This window comes from Petaurus breviceps, unplaced genomic scaffold (genome assembly GCF_028583685.1).
Source record: "Petaurus breviceps papuanus isolate PSGF00001 unplaced genomic scaffold, PetGlider_PUasm1.0 90977, whole genome shotgun sequence".
NCBI lineage: Eukaryota > Metazoa > Chordata > Mammalia > Diprotodontia > Petauridae > Petaurus > Petaurus breviceps.
The window spans coordinates 28,630,413-28,655,230 of NW_027187391.1; the positions used below are offsets into that span (position 1 = coordinate 28,630,413).

General features: G+C 36.2%; 1 pseudogene; it reads right to left on the reverse strand.

Moving 5' to 3' along the window:
• Positions 1–20,357: 20,357 nt before the first annotated feature.
• Positions 20,358–21,381, reverse strand: LOC138153179 (S-adenosylmethionine decarboxylase proenzyme pseudogene; annotated as a pseudogene).
• Between the last annotated feature and the right edge of the window lie 3,437 nt (positions 21,382–24,818).

Sequence of the window (24,818 nt, forward strand, 5' to 3'; positions counted from 1 at the left end):
TTGTGTTTGCTCAGGCTATTTTGTGGCATTTGCCTAAGAGCCAGAGTACCTATTTATTATTTTGACCAAAGGACTCCTTATCTTTCCCTCATTAGGAAAAGAGCAGAATTTGGAGTGAAATAGTTTGTAGTTAGGGATTATTAACATTCATGTGTACCCATTCCCAACATTAAAGGTGAGAAGATCAAACAGCTGATGACTGGTGGAAATTCAAGTTAATTTGAACACATGTAAAAGTTAAGGAAAAGGATTCCAGAGGACCAACGATGAAACCATCAACTGAGAGAGAAGTGATGAACTCAAGATACTGAATGACACATACATTTGTGGACATAACATATAGAAATTTATTTTGCTTGATTATATATAATTGTTATAAGAGTTTGATTTTCTCAGTGTGGGGGCAAGGTAGGGGAGGGAGACAAAATAAATGCACGTTAATTGATAAAATATTTAGTTTTTGAAAAGTTAGAGGTAAGGAAAGAAGGATCTTTGGAAGGCAGTTAATAGTGTTTTAGACAGGAGGAGAAAAGGTAGGTAATGGATAGGCATTTTTATTTCCCTTGTAAAATTTAGGCTGTGTTTTCTCTTTTTCCTGAAGGAGATCAGTATTCACCCTGGGAATCTACAACTAGAAACTCGTGACATTAAATAATTAGCAAGGTCACTCATAGCTTCTATAGCATGATGGCCATCACTAATATAGTCTAGGACTTTAACAACTGGTAATCAGAGGCTGCTTTTGAGTGGAAAGAAAATTAAAAAAAAAAAGAGCTGCCAGTCACTGTGACCAGGGGAACTGGCCTAAAAACAGCTTTCTAGAGAAATTGTCCCCAGTGGTTCTGCTACCTCTAATGAGCAGCTTCACAAATGACTGGAATTGTAGGTTAAATAGAGAGACTGTATTTCTGATAAGCAGCTCAGTGGAGAGGCTGTCCCAACACATTCAACTGTCAAAAATAGCCATATTCACAACCTTTCCTCCAATCCGGAGGAGATGACATGCAGCTATGGTGGCCTGATATACTGAGCAAAGACAGCTGGAAGTGGAGGGAAGAAGGAGAGGTGTGCCAGAATATCTGACCCACTTTTCTAAGCAGTCATTTTTCTCCCTCTAAAACTGCTTGGCCTTCATAAAGTACATGGCTAGAGGGACCTACCGATCTTCTTAAAGGCCTTTAAAATTCTTTTATTTATTGTTGTTGTTTTTTAAAATCACACACTAATTTACATATGACACAGATCATACATAATATGCATGACCTCTAATTTAATCTTACTTGTAATGTAATACAGCTACAGTGGTATTCGTATTAATTGGGACAAAGTAAAATAATTAAATGTATTAATAGACAATAAACCTTACAATTTTTTAGGTCTTTAAAATAACTTTAACATTTAATATATGTCTGTTTTGCCTCAGTCACTTGTTTTACACGCTATGGCATTGGCTTCACAAGATTTTGATACACAGTCTTTATTTAATTCTTTATTATGAAACCGATTTGGCAGCCAGGGGGCACAGTAGATAGACTGTGGGCCCTGAAATCAGGAAGATTCATCTTCATCAATTCAAATTCATCTTCAGACATTTACTAGCTTTGTGACCCTAAACAAGTCACCTAAGCCTGTTGGTCTCAGTTATTCATCTGTAAAATGATCTGGAGAAGAAAATGGCAAACCACTTCAGTATCTTTGCCAAGAAAACCCCCAAATGGGGTCACAAAGAGTTTAACACAACTGAAAAATGACTGAACAGCAACTACATGAAACCACATTTTTATTACATTGGACATTAAGTATATCTCAGACAAACATTCTATGTTTTCAGGCCTGGCCTTGATTATGGCCCACAGGTTTTCAGAGGAGTTGATATCAGGTAAGTTCCCAGGCCATTGACACGTGCTTATCTCAACCTCTTTAATATACTTCTTCTTCTTTTTTTTTTTTTTTTTAAAGCAATCGGGGTTAAGTAACTTGCTCAAGGTTACACGGCCAGGTGTTTCTGGGTGGGTGCTAAGTGTCTGAGCCGGGGATTCGATCTCCAGGTCATCCCAACACTGGAGCCTGTGCTCTTACTCGCTGTGCTACCTGGCTGCCCATTAATACATTTCTTAATCTTTTGTGACTTGTGGCATGGTACACAGTCACATTGTAATATCCCATTTCCATTTGGAAATGTCTGCAATTTTGGAACAATTCTGTTCCTTGCAATATTAATGTATTTATCAGTGTTTATCATTTCCTCAATAGGGACATTTAATTTATACTTCATGATTTTCCATCTCCTCTTCTGTATCTTCTTTCACCCTCCCCTTTTCTGCATACCTTAAGGTTACCAACTGCCCTAATGCTGGTAAATTACATCAAATCTTTAGTTCTATACTCACTATGTGAGTATACTATACGAAATACTTTAAGATTACTCCTTTTACCTCCTTGAACTCCATCAAAATCCCCATTCCTTTGTTTAGAAACCCAAGGAAACTGAGCTAATTAAATTGAATCTACACTAAGGATTGAGTAACTAACTGCTTTGATAATAATAGCAAGCGTTTCTATAGAGCTTTAAAGTTTTAATACATCTTGCATATGTTATTTCTGTTGATCCTCATAATAACCCTAACAGGTAGATGCCTGTAATGTTAAGGGAATTTGAAGATCTTCCCTGCCCCTTTATAGGCCCATGTGACCTACTTTGAGTTCTGGCTCAGCCCACAGCTTGAGTAGCATGGAGCTCGTGGTGGGAAGAGCTTGCTGAAAAGGTGGAGCAGGAAGAGAGAGTGAGAGTGAGCAGGTAGCATGAGTGAGAGGGAGGAATTTTGCCTAAGGGAACTTGGTTGTGGGGAGTACTGATGGAGGAAAGGCTTGGGGATGGTGGTGCTTCCTGTATTGGTAATGTGTACCAACTTCTTTATTACCATTGTGGATTTGGCTTCCTGGTATATGAATAAATATCTTGGTTTTGTCTATGAAGAAGAGATTCTATTATATCTTGTGTTTCAAACCAGGAAATACACCTGCATATTCATAGAAGTTGCTGTGGGTATTGCATTGGTGATATAATGCTTTATTATTGCCATTGTACAGATGATGAAACTATAGAAGTTAAGATAATTGCATGATATCAACATATTTTGTGTATTAAGCATAAATATCTGAGGCAGGATTTGCACATGGCTTTTCCTGAATTCAAGTCCAGCACTTAATCTACTTTACCTAATTGCTTAAGGGGTAGTATATCTTGGTCTCTGAGATTTATTAGTACTTAAAATAGGAGACTGTTGATCTAAATGACCAGGTTTTTGTTGTTCTAGTTGTTTGTTTTAGGATTAGAATTTAATCACATATGGGGGAGGGGAAGCAAAGTATTTTTGATGCCTTTCAAATTACATCATATACTTACCCGTTAACAGCATTCCTCATCTTTTCATAAGGAATACTTTGGAGTCCTCTATTTCATTAAATCCTCATGTCCCTCCCCGTAGTATTATACTCAGTTTTACTGGATGAGTTGTTCTTGGCAATAAGCCTGTATCTTTTGCCTTATGGAATATTATATCTTTAGTTTTCTGCTCCTTTATAGTAGTGGCTACTAAATAATGTTTGAGCCTAACTGTGGCTCCTAAGTACTTGAATTCTTTCTTCCTGACTGCTTTCAGTATTTTTTCATTGACCTCGATGGATTTTGGCTATCATGTCCCAAGCAGTTTTCAATTTGGGATTTCTTTCCGGAGGTGAGTGGTGGATTTTTTCTATTTCCATTTTATCCCTTGTTTCTAAGAGATCTGAGTAGTTTTAATATTTCTTGAAATAGGATGTCTAGCATCTTTGTTGTTGTTGCTGCTCATGGCTTTTAGGTAATCCAATGATGACTCTTTTACTGCTCTGCAATCTGTTTTCCAGGTCAGTTGTTTTTGCTTTGTGATGCTTTACATACATTATCTTCTATTTTATTGGTCTTTTGACATTGTTTTAATATATCTAGTTGCCTCATAGAATAATTACTTTGTGTTTGGTCCATTCTCACTGTAGCATATAGAAATGCTGATGATTTATGTGGGTTTATTTTATATCCTAAAACTTTGCTGAAATTAATTATTTCAGATAATATATTATCTATAAATATGTTCAGATATATTATCTATAAAAGTGTTAGTTTTGTTCCCCCATTGCCTATTTTTTAGTATTTTGAATATTTTGTTATTATTAATTTTATTTATTATTTAAATATAATGTAATATTTATATAATATAACAAATATATTCAGATAATATATCATCTATAAGTATATTCAGATACTATATTATCTATAAAAGTTATAGTTTTGTTCCCCCATTGCCTATTTTTTATTACTTTGATTTGTTTATCTTGTCTTATTGCTTTAGTTAGCATTTCTTTCTATCTTTTTTTTTTTTGAGAGCAATTGGGGTTAAGCAACTTGCTCAAGGTCACACAGCAAGTTTTGTGTCTGAGGCCGGATTTCAACTCAGGTCATCCTGACTCCAGGGCCAGTGCTCTATTCACTTCACCACCTAGCAACCCCTTTAGTTAGCATTTCTAACCCAATTGAATAGTACTGGTAATGTGGACATCCTCCTTTCACTTCTGGTCTCATTGGAAAAACTAGCTTTTCCCCATTAAATATAATGTTTTCTCTTGGTTTAAGCATTTTAAGAACTTCTCCATTTATTCTTATGCTTTCTAGTGTTTTAATAGGAGTGAGTGTTGTAGTTTGTCAAAAGCTTTTTCTGCATCTATTGATATAATCATTTGATTTTTATTGTTTTTGTTATTGATATGGTTAATTATGCTTATAGTATACCTAACATTGAATCACCTCAGCATTCCTAGTGTTAATCATACCTGGTCATAGTGTATGATCATTGTAATATAGTGGTATAATCTCTTTGCTAGTATTTTATTAAGATTTTTTGCTTTGATATTCATTAGAAAAATTGGCCTAAAGTTTTCTTTCTTTGTGTTTTATCTCCATGGTTTAGCTATTAAAACCACATTTGTGTCATAATAATTTGGTAAGACTCCTACTTCACCTATTTTTTCCTAAACAATTTATGTAGCAATTGGGATTAATTATTCCTTAAATGTTTAATGGAATTCACTTGCAAATCCACATGGCCATGGTGATTTTTTTTTTATTTAGTTCATTTTTGGCTTAATTTCTTCCCCCCCTCCCCAGGGTTATTTAGGTCTTCCAATTTTTCTGTTAATCTGGGCAATTGGTATTTTTATAAATACTAATCCATTTTATAATTGGGCATAATAATTCCTAATAATTGCTTTCATTTCATCTTTATCGATGGAGCACTTACCCTTTACATTTTTGATATTGATAATTTGTTTTTCTTCTTCCTTTTTTAAAAAAACAAATGAATGGTTTGACTATTTTTTTTTATAAAATTAGCTTCTACTTTTATTTATTAGTTAAATTTTTCTTTCAATTTTATTAGTTTTTCATTTGATTTTCATTATTTCATTTTGTTGCTTAATGGGGAATTTTAAACTTGTTCTTTTTCTAGGTTTTTTTTTTGTTGCATGCTTAATTTATTTATTTCCCTTTTTTACTGATGTACATTTAGAAATACATATTTCCCCATAAGCACAGCTTTGGCTGCATTCCACAAATTTTTATATACTGTCTCTTTCTTTACATTTATCATTAATGAAATTATTGATTGTTTCTATATTGTTTCTCTTGTCCATTCACTCTTTAAGATTAAATTTTTTTAGATTCTAATTAATTTTTTTCTATGGTTTGATGGCCCGTTAGTGTAGTATTTGTAGCATGTCAGGCTAAAAATGATATATTTAATATTTCTACTTTTCTACATTTTCAAGAGTTTTTTATGATTTAATACAAGATAATTTGTGTGTGTGTGTGTGTGTGTGTGTGTGTGAGAAGGTGCCATGTACAGCTGAGGGAAAGGCATAATCTTTCCTATTCCCATTGAACTTTCTCCAGAGGTCCATCATATGTGTGTGTGTGTGTGTGTATGTATATGTTTCCTAAGTTCTATCATCTCCTCAACTTTTTTCTTTATTTTATGGGCAGAATTATCTAGCTCTAATAGAAAGTTGAAGTTCTCCACAAGTATATTTTTATTATTTTTTCTTGTAATTCATTTAACTTTTACTTTAAGGATATGGATATTATACTATTTGGTGCATTTAATATAGTAAAGATATTTTACATTGACATGATTTCACTTTCTATGGTGCCTTTTTTTTTTAGCAAGATGCAGTTTTGCTGTTTGTCCTTTTTCATTGTCTATTTTTGCCTTTGCTTCATCCAAGATCATGATTGCTACCCTTACCTTTCTTTTTTACTTCAGGTGAAACAGAATAGATTCTATTCTAGCCCCCTATTTTAACTCTGCATATCTTTCTCTTTCAAGGGTATTTAAGGTAGACAACATATGAATACATAGGAAAACATAGGAATACATGGAACTTTTCTGAAAATAAGAACTCTTACTCATTAAACTCCAGTGGTTCACTGTCACCTTCACAGTTGAATATAAATTTCTCTGGTGCTCATTGCCCTTCACAACCTGTGCCCTTCTATTGTTCCACTTTTCTTATTGACTTTCTAACAACAAAAAAAGCAGGATTGTGTTGTATTTTGTCAAAAACTTTCAGCATCTAATGATACAGTCATATGATTTTTGTTGTTTTTGCTAGTAATATGATCAGTTATGCTTATAGTTCCCTAATATCAAATCAGTCCTGCATTCCTGGTAAAAATTACCACCTGGTTACAGTGTATGGTGTTTGTGATATATTGCTGTAAACTCCTGGTTAGTATTCTATTTTTTTTTTAATTTGCATCAATATTCATTGGGGGAATTGGCCTAAAGTTTTCTCTCTGTTTTGCTCTCTCTGGTTTAGGTATCAAAACTGTTGTGGCTTAAACCCAGGGCAAAAAGCTATTGCAATTTAAACCCAAGGACATTAAAAACTGTTGAGGCAGGGGCTTTGCCCACCCAAAAACTGTTGGGGTTTCATGATGTGTTGTGGTGGAACTGTCTCAAAGAATTCACAATCATACCGCCTCTAATCCAGGTTTAGTCATTAATTGAGATTGACGCCTCTCATGAAGCAGACTAAGTTCCAAGAGGAACCAGTAACTTCAAAGAGAAGATGGATTTTTTAGGGTAAAGATGCAATTACATAATCAAAATTTACATAGAATAGAGGAATATGATTAATGTTAAAAAGTCAGGAGGAGTTTGTTAAGGGATTATGTAATAATGGAGGAGGGGTCCCATCTACGGTTCTCTATCGTATCGGCTGCCCTCCTAGCTATTGTGGTCCTGTCTGGCCAAGATACCTAGTTCGGTATTGTGATGCTGTCTTGGGCTAGATGAATGATGTGATTGTGATTGAATACAAGAACACCCCTGTTTCTGTTGGAATGGGTCTGGGGGCAGTGACCATGTACAGGCAGTAACTGGATTCCCATCACTTGGACATACCTGCTGTTTCTGTGGGAACTAAGAGTTCAGGGACATACTTATTTTTCCAGTGAGCAGTGAGGCATATGTAAAGAAGTTAGGACATTGGCCAGGGGGGCTGGGGGCTAGGTAGGTACAGTGGGCCTGCTGTTCAGTGGGGCCAGGCCTATAATGAAGTTAGAATATTGGGTCTGGGGTGGCTTTATTAGGTGACTTTATTAGGATTCCATCAAAAACTGTATTTATATAAAAGAATTAATTTCCTAAGAATATTTTTATTTATTTTTTCAAATAATTTATTTAGCATTGGGATTTTTTCCATTAATGTTTGGTAGACTTCACTTGTAAATCCATCACCTTAGCCCTGGCTTGCTTTTTTAGTTTACAATTCCACTGTCTATATGATTTTACTTCCTGTTGTCTACTTGTAACTCTAAGTGAAAGACCAGGAATGTCCTGTGAAGGGCCCAGAAATGAGTAGGATCAGCTGGGATGGGAATTGGGAGACCTGAGTCTCATCAAATTCCTCAATGGTTGAATAGCAAGAAAAAAATAATTGTACTTCTGATGAGGTATGGGCTCTGGAAACCCCCTAGAGCTCTCCTTGAGTCCTTGAGGTTCAGGCTCTGGGGACCCCCCCCCCCCTTGAACTCTGATTAAATCATCCCATTGGATGAGGTATTTGCATGAGGCAATAAGCCTTAAATTGTGGCTGACCCCTCCTCCATTATTATGTGATCCCTTAACAAACTCCTCCTGACTTTTTGACATTAATCATATTCCTCTATTCTATGTAAATTTTGGTTATGTACCAGTCTAAACTGGTTCAGATGAGACTGACTTGTACTGGTTTCCATTTTAAACTAGTCTGAAATGGTTGAGACTAGTGTGGTTTAAGACTATTAGAATTGGTTTAAATTGCTCTGAATTGCTTTTAGCTGGTTTGAACATGTCTTAATCAGTTGCTGATTTGAGCCTGCTAAAAACAGTCTAAAGCACTTAAGACTGGCCAAAACATATTTAAACTGAGTCAGACAGGCTAAAACCACTTAAAACTGGCTCAAAGCAGTTTAAATTGGCCAAAACAAGTTAAAACCATTTCAGACCAGTTTAAACTGTTTCAGATCATTTTGAACTGGATAAAACCAGTTAAAACCAATCCAGAGCAGTTAAAACCAGTTCAGACTGGCTAATATCAATTTAAACTGGCTAAAAATTGGATCAAACCAGTTTAAACTGGTCCAGACCGACTAAAAGTAGTTGAGATTTTTTTAAACCAGATATTAGTTTAGACCAGCCAAAAGCAGTTTAAACTGGCCAAAACCAGATAAAACTGGTTCAAACCATACAAAATCAGACCAGGTGAAACTCTTGAGGTTTAGGGTTTAGATTAGGGGTGCTCAAGACCCCAAAATATCAATATGCTCTGTCCTGCTGAATAAATTCTACTCAAGTCTTCTCTCAGCCAAAGTAAAGCAAAGTTTATTAAAGAATCACTTTAATGTGTAGACTCTTAAGGAGCCTACGTATATATGAAGCTTGTATTGAAAAGTTGGCCAGAATAATTTGACACAGAGTGAGTCTGCACTAGATAATTCTTAGCTCCATTGTAGGGGGTGATGTAGAGGGTTAGCTCTGAGGGGTCTGCCATGGACACGAATACAGGCCAAGGACCCCCTGGAGCCTTGTTCCCACCTGCTTGGGCCCATTTTCTCAGAATGTTGACTCACCACCTTCTGTTCATCCTCCCTCCATGCAAGGGAGGCTCTGAACATTCTGGCCTCACTTGAGCAATATATAGATAAAGTAGTGACACATGAGAAAAGAAAGCAGGGAAGTGTCCCAAGGGCGTAGCCTCCTGCAAAGTTGAAAGGTGCTTCATGTAACAAACTATGTGAAGTTTCCCATGAGAAAGTATGATGTAAGTGCTTTAGCTGCAGTATAAAAACCCTAACCCTCAGACACTTAATTGGGATTTTCTTAACATGCATGCAATAAATGTATGAATACCAGTCAGAGGCCTGGCCCACAATTCTTCATTTGGTTCAGACTCCCATATTTGGTTGGTGTTGCAAGGTGCAGGCATCACTTCATGGAGGCAAGATGTATCTTATATACAGAAAGACTGTGGGAAGGATCTAGAGGTAGTCTTAGAGGAGGAGTTTGGGGAGGGTGTTGAGGAGGAGTCTAAGGAGGATCTTGAGGGGACTGGGTCAGACTCAAGTAATGAGATTAAGGGTGGGAAATAGCTGAAGCCTACCTGGAGATGTAGGACTAGGCTAGTTTAAAGGTAACAGATTTGGATATAGATATTTTGAAAGGATTAAGATTGGGAAATAGCTGGACAATGGAGGGCTAGACTAGCTTGAGTAACAAAGATGTGGGCCTAGCTATAATGAAAGGTTTATGGCCTCAGGCAAATGCCTCATCAAGTGGGAAGATTCAGTCAGAATTCAAGGGGTTTCCCAGAGCCCTTATCCCATCAAAACCAGTTAAACTCACCTAAAACAGGTTCAGAAATAAGAGAAAAAAATAAACTAAAGGAATTAGAATAGGTAATGTGGAAACAAACTATCACTCTTTACAGATCATATGATAATATATCCAGAGAATCCTAGAGAATCAACTAAAAAACTCTTTGAAACAATAAAAAATGTTAGCAACATTGAAGGATGCAAAATAAAGCCAAATAAGTTATCAGCATTTCTATATATTGCCAATGAAGTCCAGTAGCAAGAAATAGCAAAGCAAAATGCATTTTAAATAATTGTAGGCCACATAAAATACTTGGGCATCTTGCTATCAAGACAAACCAGGACCTATGAACAAAATTATAAAAAGCTTTTCATACAAATAAAGTCCAATCTAAAAAAAAAAATCAGAAAAAATATTAATTGATTATGGGTAGGCTGAGCTAATACAATAAAAATGACAATTCTTCCTCAATTATTCTACTTATTCACTGCCATACCAATCAAACTACCAAAAATTATATTATAGAGCTAGAAAAAAATTACAAAATTCATCTGGAAAAACAAAAGGTCAAGAATATCAAGAAAATTAATTTTAAAAATGTGACATGCAGATATCAAACGGTATTACAAAATAATAACTATCAAAACAATCTGGTACTGGTTAAAACCTAGAGTGGTGGATCAGTGGAATAGATTAGGTACACAAGACTCAATAGTAAATGACCACAGTAATCTAGTTTTTGATATGAGACAATTTTCCTTAGTCTTCCTCTTTGTTCCCCCTTCTTTCTTAGTCATTCATTTTTTTGAGATCATCCCAAGATAACTGATTAACTCCCATGTCCTATCTCTATATAGAGTCCTTCTAACTGCCTGAAGAATGATAACATTCTTAGGAGTTACATGTATTATTTTCTTATATAGAAATGTAAACAATTAAACCTTATTGAGTACCTTATGATTTCTGTTTCATGTTTACCTTTTTTTATTTTTGCTTCTCTTGAGTCTTAGATTTTAAAGTCAAATTTTCTACTCAGCTCTGATCTTTTCATCAAAAAAAAAGTAAACTTTTATTGAAGCATTATGTTTTGTGGTACAGATTTTAAAAATACATTTTAACTGATATAAGTCCAACACCATGAAGAGAGAAATTATGACACCAAAACTTATTCTCCTCTGATCATACTAGATTAATTTAGATTAATATTCATTCAACAGATTTCACTTTTCTATCAGGGGCTTATGTTTTCATACACATAATACATTTGTGCTTTTTTCAACTTGTTAGAAAGGGATATTCAATATATTAAAAAAAAAATCAAACCTCAAGCCAACAAATGTCATGATCAAATCTCTTTGGACACTGTTCAAGAACAAAATCTACTTAAACTATTGGTCCTTCAAAATATCAAACACCAAAAATTATCAGGTGCCACATTACTTACAGATTACAGAATCAAATTGATGGAGTTGGTAGAATGCTTCTTCAATGAAGCCTTTAGTTAACAACATGCTTAAAATAAAAGTCAAAATAGTGTTCCAACCACATGATTACTAACCAACCAGATTTTTTAAAGTTTAGAAACACTAAAATAAAAAGTGTTTCATTTATAAATATGGAAGAAAACATCACCACATCAATCCAGAAAGAGTCAAAACAAAATTGCAAGGATAAGAGGGAGATATCAAATTTAAGTTAATTTTGATGATCTAACAGCTGCTAAAATCCCACAGTTATATGCTGAAAATGCCAACTCTGAAGATGCCTGAATATACTTGTCTTTCATTAAATGACCATTTTTAAACATGCTTTTCATTTTTGTGTCTTTTTTTTCTTTTTAAAAATTTTTTTGGTCTTTATTAATTTATTTGTTTACTTTTAGTTTACAAGATTCAATTACATAATTCCTTGAGTTTCAAATTTTCTCCCCCTTCCTCCCTTATTCCCCTCCCCCGCCATGGTGGCATACAATCAAGTATAGGATCTGCAAATACTTTCACATTAGATATTAGTCAGGTTATAAAGAAGGATTGTATCAGATGGAATGAACAATGGGAAAGAGGAAACAAAACCAAACAAGAAAAATACATAGAACAGGTAGTTTGTTTCAATCTGGATTCAAACTCTGTTCTTTCTAATTCTTTCCCTGAATGTAGACATCTCTCTACATCATGAGTCTTTTGGAGTTGACTTATAACCCTGCATTTCTGAGAAGAGTCCAGTCTATCAAAGTTGGCTATCACACATATGTTGTTTCTGTAATTGTGTACAAATTTCTCCTGGTTCTGCTCTTCTCACTCAGAATCAGTTTGTATAAGCCTCTCCAGATAAATATGAAGTATATCTGCTCCTAGTTTCTTATAACACAATAGTATTCCATTACATTCATATACCACAGCTTGTTTAGTCATTCCCCAATTGTTGGGCATCCCCTTAATTTCCAATTCTTTGCCACCACAAAAAGAGCTGCTATAAATATTTTTGTACATATGGGTCTTCCTCCCACTTCTTTGATCTCTTTGGGATACAACCCTTAGAGTGGTATTGCTGGGTGAAAGGGTATGAAATTATAGCCCTTTGGGCATAGTTCCAGATTGCTCTCCAGAATGGTTGAATCAGTTAACAACTCCACCAACAATTCATTAGTGTTCCAATTTGTCCACATCCTCTCCAGCATTTGTCATTTTCCTTTTTTGTCATCTTAGCCAATCTGACTGGTGAGATCTGGTACCTCAGAGTTGTTTTGATTTGCATTTCTTTAATCAATAGTGATTTAGAGCATTTTTTCATATGCTTATAGATACCTTTAATTTCTTCCTCTGAAAACTGCCTGTTCACATCCTTTGAGCATTTATCAGTTGGGGAATGACTTGTATTCTTATAGATTTGACCCAATTCTCTGTATATTTTAGAAATGAGATCTTTATCAGAGACATTGATTGTAAAAATTCTTTCCCAGTTTTCTACTTTCCTCTTAATCTTGATTACATTGGCTTTGTTTGTATAGAAGCCTTTCAATTTCACATAATGAAAATTATCCATTTTGCATCTTATAATGCTCTCTAACCCTTGATTGGTCATAAATTATTCCCCTCTCCATAAATCTGACAGGTAAACTATTCCTTGCTTTTCCATATTGTTTACAGTATCAGCTTTTATAGGTATATATAAATATAGATCATGTACCCATTTAGACTTGATTTTGGTATATGGTGTTAGATAATAGTCTATGGCCAGTTTCTACCATACTATATTTGAGTTTTCCCCAACAGTTTTTGTCAAATAGTGAGTTCTTATCCCCAAAACTGGGGTCTTTGGGTTTATCAAACAGTAGATTACTATAGTCATTGACTGCTGAGTCTCCTGTTCCCAATCGATTCCATTGATCCACTGCTCTATTCTTCAGCCAGTACCAAGTAGTTTTGATGACTTCTGCTTTATAATACAGATTAAAATATGATATAGCTAGGCCTATATTCCCTAGCATTTTTTCCATTAATTCCCTTGATATTCTAGACATTTTGTTCTTTCAAATGAATTTTGTTACTATTTTTTCTAGCTCTATAAAGTAATTTTTTGGTAAATTGATTGGTATGGCACTAAATATGTAATTTAATTTAGGTAAAATTGTCATTTCTATTATATTAGCTTGACCCAGCCATGAGCAATCAATGTTTCTCCAATTAGTTAGATCTGATTTTATTTGTGTGAAAAGTGTTTTGTAGTTGTGTTTATATAGGTCCTGGGTTTGTTTTGGCAGGTATATTCCCAAATATTTTATAATGCCTACAGTAACTTTAAATGGGATTTCTCTTTCTATCTCTTACTGTTGGATTTTATTAGAAATATACAGGCATGCTGAAGATTTATGTGGGTTTATTTTATATCCTGCAGCTTTGCCAAATTTATTTATTGTCTCAAGTAGTTTTTTGCTTGATTCTTTAGGATTCTCTAAGTATATCATCATATCATCTGCAAAGAGTGATAGCTTGGACTCTTTGCCTAATTTGATTCCTTTGATTTCTTTTTCTTCTCTAATTGCCACTGCAACATTTCTAGTACCAGATTGAATAAGAGGGTTGATAGTGGTTTCACCCCTGATCTTATTGGAAATGCTTCTAGCTTATCCCAATTACATATAATATTTGCTGATGGCTTTAAATAGATGCTACTTGTTATTTTAAGGAAGGCTCCATTTATTCCTATACTTTGTAGTGTTTTTAATAAAAATGGATGTTGTATTTTGTCAAAAGCCTTTTCTGCATCTATTGAGATAATCATGTGGTTTCTGCTAGTTTTATTGTTTATATGATCAATTATACTGATGGTTTTCCTAATATTAAACCATCCTTGCATTCCTGGAATAAATCCTACCTGATCAAAGTGTATTATTCTTGTGATAAGTTGCTGTAGTCTTTTTGTTAATATTTCATTTAAAGTTTTTATATCTATATTCATGAGGGAAACTCCATTTTATCTCTTCCTGATTTAGGTATCATTACCATGTTTGTGTCATAAAAAGAATTTGATAGGATTCTTTCTTCACTAATTTTCCAAAATAGTTTGTAGAGTATTGGAATGAATTGTTCTTTAAATGTTTGATAGAATTCACTAGTAAATCCATTTGTCCCTGGAGATTTTTTCCTAGGGAGTTCACTGATGACTCATTCAATTTCTTTTTCTGAGATGAGATTATTTAAGTAATTTATTTCCTCTTCAGTTAATCTGGGCAATTTATATTTTTGTAAATATTCATTCATTTCACTAAGATTGTCAAATTTATGTGCATACAATTTGGCAAAATAATTCCTAATTATTGTTTTAATTTCCTCTTCATTGGAGGTAGATTCATCCTTTTCATTTTTGATACTCATAATTTGGTTTTCTTCTTTCTTTTCTTTTGTCATATTGATTATGGGTCTGTCAATTTTATTGTTTTTTTTTTCATAAAACCAGCTCTTAGTTTTATTTATTAATTCAATAGTTTTCTTAATTTCAATTTTATTAATCTCTCCTTTGGTTTTCATTATTTTTAGTTTAGTGTTTAATTGGGGATTTTTAATTTGTTCTTTTTCTAGCTTTTTCAATTGCACATCGAATTCATTGACCTCCCTTTTCTCTAATTTATTCATGTATGCACTCAGGGATATAAAACTTCCCCTAAAAACTGCCTTTGCCGAAACTCAGAAATTTTGTTATGTTGTCTCATTATTGTCATTCTCTTGAATGAAGTTACTGATTGTTTCTATAATTTCTTGTTTGACCCACGCATTCTTTAGGATTAAATTGTTTAGTTTCCAAATAGTTTTTAGTCTATCTTCCCATGGTCCTTTATTGCATATTATTTTTATTGCATCATGGTCTGAGAATGAAGCATTTAATATTTTTACCTTTCTGCATTGAATTGTGAGGTTTTTATGCCCTAGTACATGGTCAATTTTTGAGTATGTGCCATGTACCACTGAGAAGAAGGTATATTCCTTTTTAACCCCATTCAGTTTTCTCCAGAGATCTATCATATATAGGCTCTCTAAAATTCTATTCACCTCCTTAACTTCTTATTTATTTTGAGGTTAGATTTATCAGGTTTAGACAGGGGGATATTAAGGTCTCTCACTAGTATAGTTTTGCTATCTATTTCTTCCTCTAAATTCCATTACTTCTCCTCTAGGAATCTGGATGCTATACCACTTGATGCATATATATTAAGTAATGATATTGCTTCATTTTCAGTGGTGTCTTTTAGCAAGATATAATTTCCTTCCTTATCTCTTTTAATTAGATCTATTTTTGCTTTTGCTTTATCTGAGATAAAGATTGTTACCCCTGCTTTTTTTTACTTTAACTGAAGGATAATATATTCTAAATCAGCCTTTTACCTTTACCCTGTGCGTATCCCTTTGTTTCAGATGTGCTTGTTGTAGACAGCATATTGTAGGATTATGGTTTTTAATCTATTCTGCTATCTGCCTCCATTTTATGGGATAGTTCATCCCATTTACATTCACAGTAATGATTACTATCTGTCTCTTTCTCTCTATCCTATTCCCTTCCCTGTTTATGTTTTGTTTCTTCCTTCTCCCTTCCCCTCCGTAAGGGATTTACTTTTGACCACCACCTCCCTCAGTATTCCCTCCTTGTGACCCCCCCCCCTCTTTACCTACCCTTTCCTCTTGCTTCTTCTTCCCCCCCCCCCCCCCCCCCCCCCCCTTCTTATCTCCCCCCTACCCTTTGTACTGCTTATAGGGCACAGTGGATTTTTTTTTTTTTTTTGCTTTTTGGAGGGCAATTGGGGTTAAGTAACTTGCCCAAGGTTACACGGCTAGTATTTTTGTGTGGGTGTTGTCTGAGGCTGGAAATGGGTCCTCCTGACTCCAGGCCCAGTGCTCTACTCACTGCACCACCCAGCTGCTCGATTTTTATACTTATAAGGGCATGTTATGACCCTTTGACCCCAAAGCAATGAGAGTAAATTTCACACAGTGCTCCTCTCCCTACCTCCTTTCCCTCTAATATAATGAGTTTTTGTATCTATTCATGTTGGAATCAAACTTAATTGAGTATTTTGATCCCTCTTTGAATGTGAACCAATGAGAATAATGTTCAAATGATGTTCATCTCCCTCTCTCCTTCCCCTCTACTATAGTATTTCTTTATGCCTCTTCATATGGCGTAATTTACCTTTTTTTGCTTCATCCTTTCCTTTTATAACATTACTGTACCTTTGAACCCTTGATAAGGTTTTTTTTTAAATCATCAGATTAGTTTACTTTTACCCACACCCTCTATCCATGTATATCCCTTTTAAAGGTCATAATAATCATATAAATTTCAATATTGACAGGTATCAGCTTCTCATATAGGGATGTAAACAGTTTGTTCTTATTGCATCCCAACTTATATGCATGTGTGTGTGAGTGTGTGTGTGTGCATGTGTGTGTGTGTGTGTGTTTTCCTTTTTTACCTTTTTATGTCTTTCTTGAGTCTTGTAATTGGAGATCAAATTTTCCATTGAGCTCTGGCTTTTTCATCAGGAAAGTGTGGAAGTCTCTTATTTCATTAAATGACCATCTCCTTGCTCGAAAGATTATGCTCAGTTTTGCTGGTTAGTTGATCTTTGGTTGCAGTCCTAGCTCTTTTGCCTTACAGAATATCAAATTCCAATCCCTCTGATCTTTTAATGTTGAAGCTGCTAGGTCCTGTGTAATCCTGGCTGTAGTTCCATGATATTTGAATTGTTTCTTTTTGGCTGCTTGCAGTATTTTCTCCTTAACCCTGTAATTCTGGAATCTGGCCATTATATATCTTGGAGTTTTCAATTTGGCATCTCTTTCAGGAGGAGTCTGGTGAATTCTTTTGATAACTATTTTACCTTCTGTTTCTAGGACTTCAGGACAGTTTTCTTTGACAATCTCTTGGAGGATGTTGTCCAGGCTCCTTTTTTCATCATGGCTTTCTGGTAGACCAATAATCCTTAAGTTATCTCTCCTGGATCTGTTCTCCAGGTCAGTTGTTTTTCCAATGAGATATTTCTCATTCTTCATGTGTTGCTTGATTGACTCTTGGTGCATCATAGAGTCCTGAGCTTTGATTTGACTGATTCTAATTTTTAGTGAATTATTTTCTGTTGTTAACTTTTGAAGGTCCTTTTTTAGAGAGGTATTTTCTCCAGTTAGATCACAAATTTTTCTTTTTAAGGATTTGTTTTCTTCAGTGAGACTTTTTTTTTTTTCCAATTTGGTCACTGTAGACTTAAATTTATCTTCTACTTCTCTAATTTGGGTTTTAAAATCTTTCTTGAGTTCCTACAAGGATGTTTTTTGGGCTTGAGACCAGTTCATATTTCCTTCTGTGTTCTCAGGTGTGAGTACAGAGTCCATGTTTTCCTCTGTATTTGGTTGTTCTTGCTTGCTATAATAAGCTGTGATTGATTTTCTTGCCTTCCCCTTCTCCTCAGCTTCCTTCCTTCCCATTGTAATTTCCTATTTCCTAATTTCTCAGGCTGTGCGCTAAAAGCCTGGTTGTTGACTTTGTGTGCTGTAGCTTCTGGGTGTCTAGACTGAGGCCAAGGCCAGGGTTCTTAGTGTTTCCCCTGAGTTACCCTGAGGCTCACTGAGTAACCTGTGGGGGAGGGGTTGTCTGGCTGCTTCAGATTTCTGTCTCTATGTCCTTGGGCTACAGCTCAGGCAGGCTCAGCAGGTGGTGACTGGCAGTGCTGGTGTCTTCAGATTCCCCTGGTCGTGCTGAGGTCCACCTGGACTTCTGTTATTAGTGCTTGCTGGCTCTAACACCTGGGCTTTGGGAGCTCTTTCTGGTCAGGTGAGGGGGGCTTGTTGTGACTCCTCCTGCCCTTCACTTCAGCCTCCTTACTGCCTCAGTTACACCCTTTCTTTGATGTCTCCTAAGCCTGAGGCTATTTCAACTATTTCAGGATTTTACCCTGAGTGGGATATTTATCTCTGGGTTTTCTAGGTCAGAGAGGGGGAATCAGAGCAGCTAGAATTTACTTTGCCTTCCTGGCCCCTGGAAAATCAGGCAGGTGATTTTAAAACTTCCAGGATGTGGGCTGATAGCCCCAGGAGAAGCTAGTGTCTTTGCTATGGGCCCTGTGCTTTCTCTTACCCACATGTGATGGATCCTTCTATATGGTGGTGAGACACTGGTAAGACTGCTGTGAATCACCTTTGTGGTGGGTGAGTCTGCTGGCTGGGGCCCCTTCTCACTCCTCTGTAGTCTGCTCTCTAGTCTGGGCTGGTGCAGCTCCTGAGTCCTCAACGCTCCCCCTGCCCCAACCCACGTGGGCCCTTTCCTGGGCTGGATTCTGCCACCCTACATCTCCCAGTGGATTCTGACACTCTAAAATCCATTCAGATTCACTTTTTTAAAGTTTAGTGACAGGATTCACAGAGGAGCTTAGAAAAGTTACTGCTTCTGTTCTGCCATATTGGCTCCCTAAAAAAATAACATGCTTTGCTTTTAATGAATAAAATTTTATTTTTCTATTTATCCAGATAACCTAGGCAGTTCTCACTTTGTGCATTCACTAGCCACCATCAACTCATGGTTAAAGGAATCACATTAAGAGGAATAATAGATGAAGTCATACATTATCACATACAGGATTATATTCTCATGTAGCACAATATCATTGTGGTACTTCCACTCACAAGATAAAAAAGGATATAGATTCCATTTGGAACAATATAATTAGGTTAACAGTGTATTGTTTACTCACAATTATCTTGACATGTCTGCTAAGTGAAAAAGTTATGGTGAAAAGCCAACTAGCTTTTCCAGTCTAGTAAATCTCCCTATGAAATTTGTTGATGTAATATATATATATGTTAAGGGGTGGCTAGGTCATATGGTGAATACAGCACCAGCTCTAGAATCTGGAGGACCTAAGTTCAAATCCAGCCTCAGACACTTAGCACTTACTCACGGTGTGACCTTGGGCAGGTCACTTAACCCCAATTGCCTTGCCCTCCCCCCTTGAAAAAGCAAAAAAAAAACATTTTAAGGTCTATGGCTACATATTTGGCATTCTATTAACTGGGGAGTATGTAAATGGCAGTTAGAGCCTTCATAGCTCTGCCCATGCACTCTAGTCCTAAGCAACACATGTTAGAAAAAGTCTTGGTGCCCCATTCACTTGCCCTTGGCAATAATACATGAAAGAGACCAACAAACCCACCTTGACCTGAATTAATATCTGAACCAAGGTTTTCCCCCCAAAGGCTACTGTTAAACTCAGAGTTAAACATGGTTTATAAAGGGGGAGGGGGAAATCACTGAACTTAAAGAACTAAAGATACAGGGAGCAAAAGTAATGTTCCAGTACTCAAAATTTATAAAATAAACAAAATCATCATATATAGTAATCATTAATTTTCTTAGGCAGATAAAATTTATAACTCCTCAAGTGCACAGAAATGTTTGTGTTTAAGTAGGAATTCATTTTATTAGAAATAATAGAGAAAAATGTGGTCTAGAAATTGGTAAAAACTGCCCATAAAAATATCTGGCAACAATTTAACAGAACAATACCAGATGATTTAGGCTGAGGCCTACACCTAATGAGGACAAAAACCTTGTCTGTGGGGAATTTTTGGTGATACCTGGAGAAAAATGAAGAGATGCATAATCCTAATTGAATAGTTTTTACAAGTGTTTTAAAGTCTTATACAGTAAAAGTTTTTCTCTACATGCAGTTCAAGTTCACAGCAAGAATGGCATAGAATACCTAAACACAGAAGAGAGCAGTCATGCAAGATATCTAACTCCTTGATATAATAATGCATGCAATTCAAAATGATTATACTATGATTATATCTAGGGTTTTCCACAACTATAAGGTGGTGGGTATGGAAAGCATGGCCCCCTGTATCATTAACTAGAAACCTGCCACTATTTTCTATTTGTGTTCTCTTTTTCTTTTTTCATCATTTTTCTTAATGAAAAGTGATATTGCTGCTGATTCTTAGCAAAAGTGGTAAAAATGAAATTGTAATCATTGAACTGAGAAAGCTGGCTATCAAGATGTTTAAACCCTTTAATCTTTTGGGCTGAAGAAAGCACTCTGTGACATTTAAAACTCTGATTTACTAAGAGTATGGTCACAAACTTTCCAGGCTTGAGAACTTTCACTGCTTTCCTGATCATCTGACCTACTTTCAAAGCTAACATAAGAAAATTCTGGTTCTGGAGTGATGTGAATAGTCCAATAAGTTCCATCCAATTTCATTCCATTCATTGAACATTCACAAGGATTGAACATTGTACCATGTATGACAGACTCTGGTATCAGGTCATGAATTCCACTCATGGAAGTGACATCATTTACAATAACATCATCTTTCATATAGAACGTATCTGTAACTGTTGGGTTAAGTTCACTCATCAGAATTTCCAGTGTCTGATCTGGCTGATTAATAACTTGACTCTCTAGAAAATTCAGAGTGTATGTACAATTATGAGCAATCAAAATTCATACACCCCACACAATATGCTGCTACATTTGGGAAATTTTCATTAAGGAATTCAACTTCTTCCTGGAAATTCCTGTGTGTCCTCCTGGTGGGAAGACTTCATGAAATTCTTATGAGAATAACAGAAGCTTTGAATTGAGTGAAACTCACTGTACTCTCTAGCAAATTCCAACGGGGACTAGTGCTTGCAGTAAGAAGGTAGCACCACATGTCCTTCAAAATGAAACATTTCTTGGAGACAAACATGCTACTCTCACTGAGTACATAAGCTTCCTGTTTGTCAGTTTTTGTCACACTTATGATTAAACAATGCACATTCTCCAAAAGTTTGTCCCACTCAAAAATTGGGATGGTATGGAGATCCCCAGATCCTTTGCTTTTGTCTGGCTGCTCCTGGGATAACCAAACCTCTTGGTCCCTTTGAAGAAATGTTCAATTTCCATCACTGAGAGTCAAATGAACAACCAAGTACCACAGAAAATCAACCAAATTAAATCTCTCCCACTCCACTGCTGTTTGTTTCTGCTGCTTCTTTAAAGTTCAGGAGTTTTTTTTCCCCACTTTTTTCATGCATATGGGTTTTTTTTTCTTTTTGCTTCCGTTATAATTTTAAATTAACTTAAAAAAAAGATTGATAAATTTTTTTCCTGGATTTTTTTTTTCCTTTCACGGGGAAAATGAATGTGAATCTGTGCTGGAAATAGAGGCAGATGCTGTCCAGTCTCTTTCATTTTGCTGATCTGCAAGAGAACACAGAACAAGCATGAGTTGTCTTCAGCCATAGTGGGTAAGCCAGGAATGCTTAAAAGTCCTCTATTCCTTTAAAATATTCAATTTCCCCCACAAAGGATTATACTCATTTTTTTGCAGAGTAGGTTATTCTTCATTGTAAGCTCAGCTCTTTTACTCTCTAGAATATTATATTTCAAGTCCTCTGCTCCTTTAAGATGGTAGGTGCTAAATCTTGTGTGATCCTGACTGTGGCTTCATGGTATTTATTTATTTGATAATTTTTTTTTTTTTGCTTTTTGGAGGGAAGTTGGGGTTAAGTGACTTACCCAAGGTCCCATGGCTAGTTTTTGTGTTAAGTGTCTGAGGCTGGATTTGAACTAAGTCCTCCTGACTCCAGGGCCAGTGCTCTATTCACTGCGCCACCTAGCCACCCAGCTTCATGGTATTTAAATGGTTTCTTTCTGGCTGCTAGAAGTGTTTCTCTTTGACCTAAGAGTTCAAGAATTTGGCTATTATATTCTTGGGAGTTTTCATTTTGGGATCTCTTTTAGGTGATTGGTGGGTTCTTTTAATTTTTACTTTATCTTCTTGTTCTAGGATTTTGGCACAGTTTTCCTTGACAATTACTTGAAATATGATATCTAGGCTTTTTCTTTCATCATGGCTTTCAGGATGTCCAATAATTCTTAATTTATCTTTCCTCAATCTGTTTTGAATGTCAGTTGTTTTTCATATGAGATATTTCCCATTTTTCTATTTTTTTTCTTTTGTCTTCATTTTATTGTTTCTTGATACCTCATTGTAAAGCCAATCATGAGTAGATCTCCAGAAGACTGCTACTGCAAATAACTCTAAGGATCTAATAGTATAGTGTAGTTAACTCGCAATTTATTCAGCAATAAACTAAAGCAAAACATTCAAGAAATAGGGGCGGCCAGGTAGCACATCGAGTAAGAGCACCGGCTCCAGTGTTGAGAAGACCTGGAAATCGAATCTCGGGTTCAGACACTTAGCACCCACCCAGAAACACCTGGCCATGTAACCTTGAGCAAGTTACTTAACCCCAATTGCTTAGGGGCGGCCAGGTGGCTCAGCGAGTAAGAGCACCGGCTCCAGTGTCGGAATGATCTGGATCAAATCCGGGCTCAGATACTCAGCACCATACCCAGAAATAACTGGCTGTGTAACCTTGAGCAAGTTACTTAACCCCAATTGCTTTAAAAAAAAAAACAACAAAAAAACATCGAAGAAATGAAAGCACAACATTCACAACATTTTAACATAACAGCTTATCAATAATGTGACCACATAGTGTTAAACAAAACATATCATTCAGTAAGTCACAATCTCCTCAATCAATATAGAGTACCCAAGTCAAGTCTTCTTTCACCTTGACTTGAGGCTGACTTCCAAACCCCATGGATCCTCTTCCATCCTTCCAGCTCTTGCCTGGATTCACACAACTGTTGCCTGGATTCACATACAGGCAGCTTTCTTCTCCAGTTCTATATCTCAGTCCACGGGGACTATTCTGTTTCTAGGAATCCAAAACTTAACAGAGCTACAACAGTATTTACATACATTGCTCACACTATCATCTCAATTCACTTCCTGTCTGACAAAGTAACACAAACCAACAGACAAAGCTTCTGTCTGAGAAATTGTAGCAGCAAGCACCCCAAGCATCCTCAGGGTTGCTGCCACCACAGGTTCTTGGATCTGCTTTGATAAAGGAAAGGACCTCAAAAGGGATTAACAAGCTTACTTTAATCAATCAGATATGTATCGTTCACCTAGTTCAGGGGGGAAAGGTCAGCACCCCAGACTTCAGAATATACAGACAGAATTATCAAGACAGAGAAACAGATCAAATAGACAGTTTCCAAAATGTCCAACCATTACATCCATACCAAACAACATCTGGGTTTCAAAGGGGGGGGTTTCCTCTGGACAATGGCTTTCCAGGGTTTCATCTGATCAAATCACAGAACACTTCTCAAAGTGAGCCCCAAAACAAAGCTACACATCAGGGCTTATATAGCCTTCTCCTGGCTCAGAGAATGTAACAACCTTCTGGACCCACTGGCCAATCAAGAAATATCTACTGAAAAACAAGCCTCCCACCCCAGGCTCCAGGTGCACTTTAGCCTAGGGGCAGGGAAGATCTTTAAATTTACATTCCCGTTACAGAAATCAAACACAAATCAACAATAAAGTCCCAGGACTTCTGTAAATAGCAGTAAAGTCCTCTTTCAGGACTTCTGTATCAGCAGTAAAATACTCTTTAAACAGACACAATGCTTTGGTTCTGACAAAGTAACATCAGCAGAGACACGAACATTATCCCTCTCAGTTCTGTTTGGTCCCAGCTTTTATTTTGACTTTATTCTCTTCTGAGTTTGTGTCTTGATCTTCCCTTTATAGTAACTTTTTATGGTCAAATTCCTTTTGTGTTGTTTGCCCACTTCTCTAGCCTATTTTTTGATTTGGAACTTTATGTTAATGTTTAGGGGTATTGTCCTAAGCTTCAAGATTTTAAACACTGCTTTTTCAGATATAGTTCTGGGGGTTTGGAAGTTCTTTTGGTGATTCCAAGGTGTTATAGTTCAGGGAGAGGTGTAGTTACTGTACTCTTGGGAGTGGAAATGATACTGCTTCTCAAGACCACTCCTCCCTTGTGAATGAAAGTGATACTGCTCCTCAGATCTCCTGATCTCTTAGGAGAGCAACCAAATTCCTCCCTGCCCAGGAACTTTGACCTGGAATTGGGTATATGCAGTGGATTTGTCAAATAATATCTTGTCCTTTGCCTAGTGTTAGCATAGGCATCCCCAGTAGTCTCTTTCTGATCAGTTGCCCAATCCCCTTATTGACCTTAGTTTGAGAGCTCCTCAAGCTGCTGTTGCCACCTCTAAGATCCCCAGTGTCACAGACTTCTCTTTCTGAACTCCTTAATTTTTTTTGGCTGGTAAAATTTCTTACCCCAACCTTTGGTTGGCTCTGCCACTCCAGAATTCAATTTGAGGCATTACTTTTTATAGTTGTTTGGAGGGGAATATTGGATGAGTGAGTTCAGCTGCTTCCTTAATTCCACCATCTTAGCTCTACCCCTAGAAGTCTCCAAGAGAATATTTTAAGGAAATTGTGA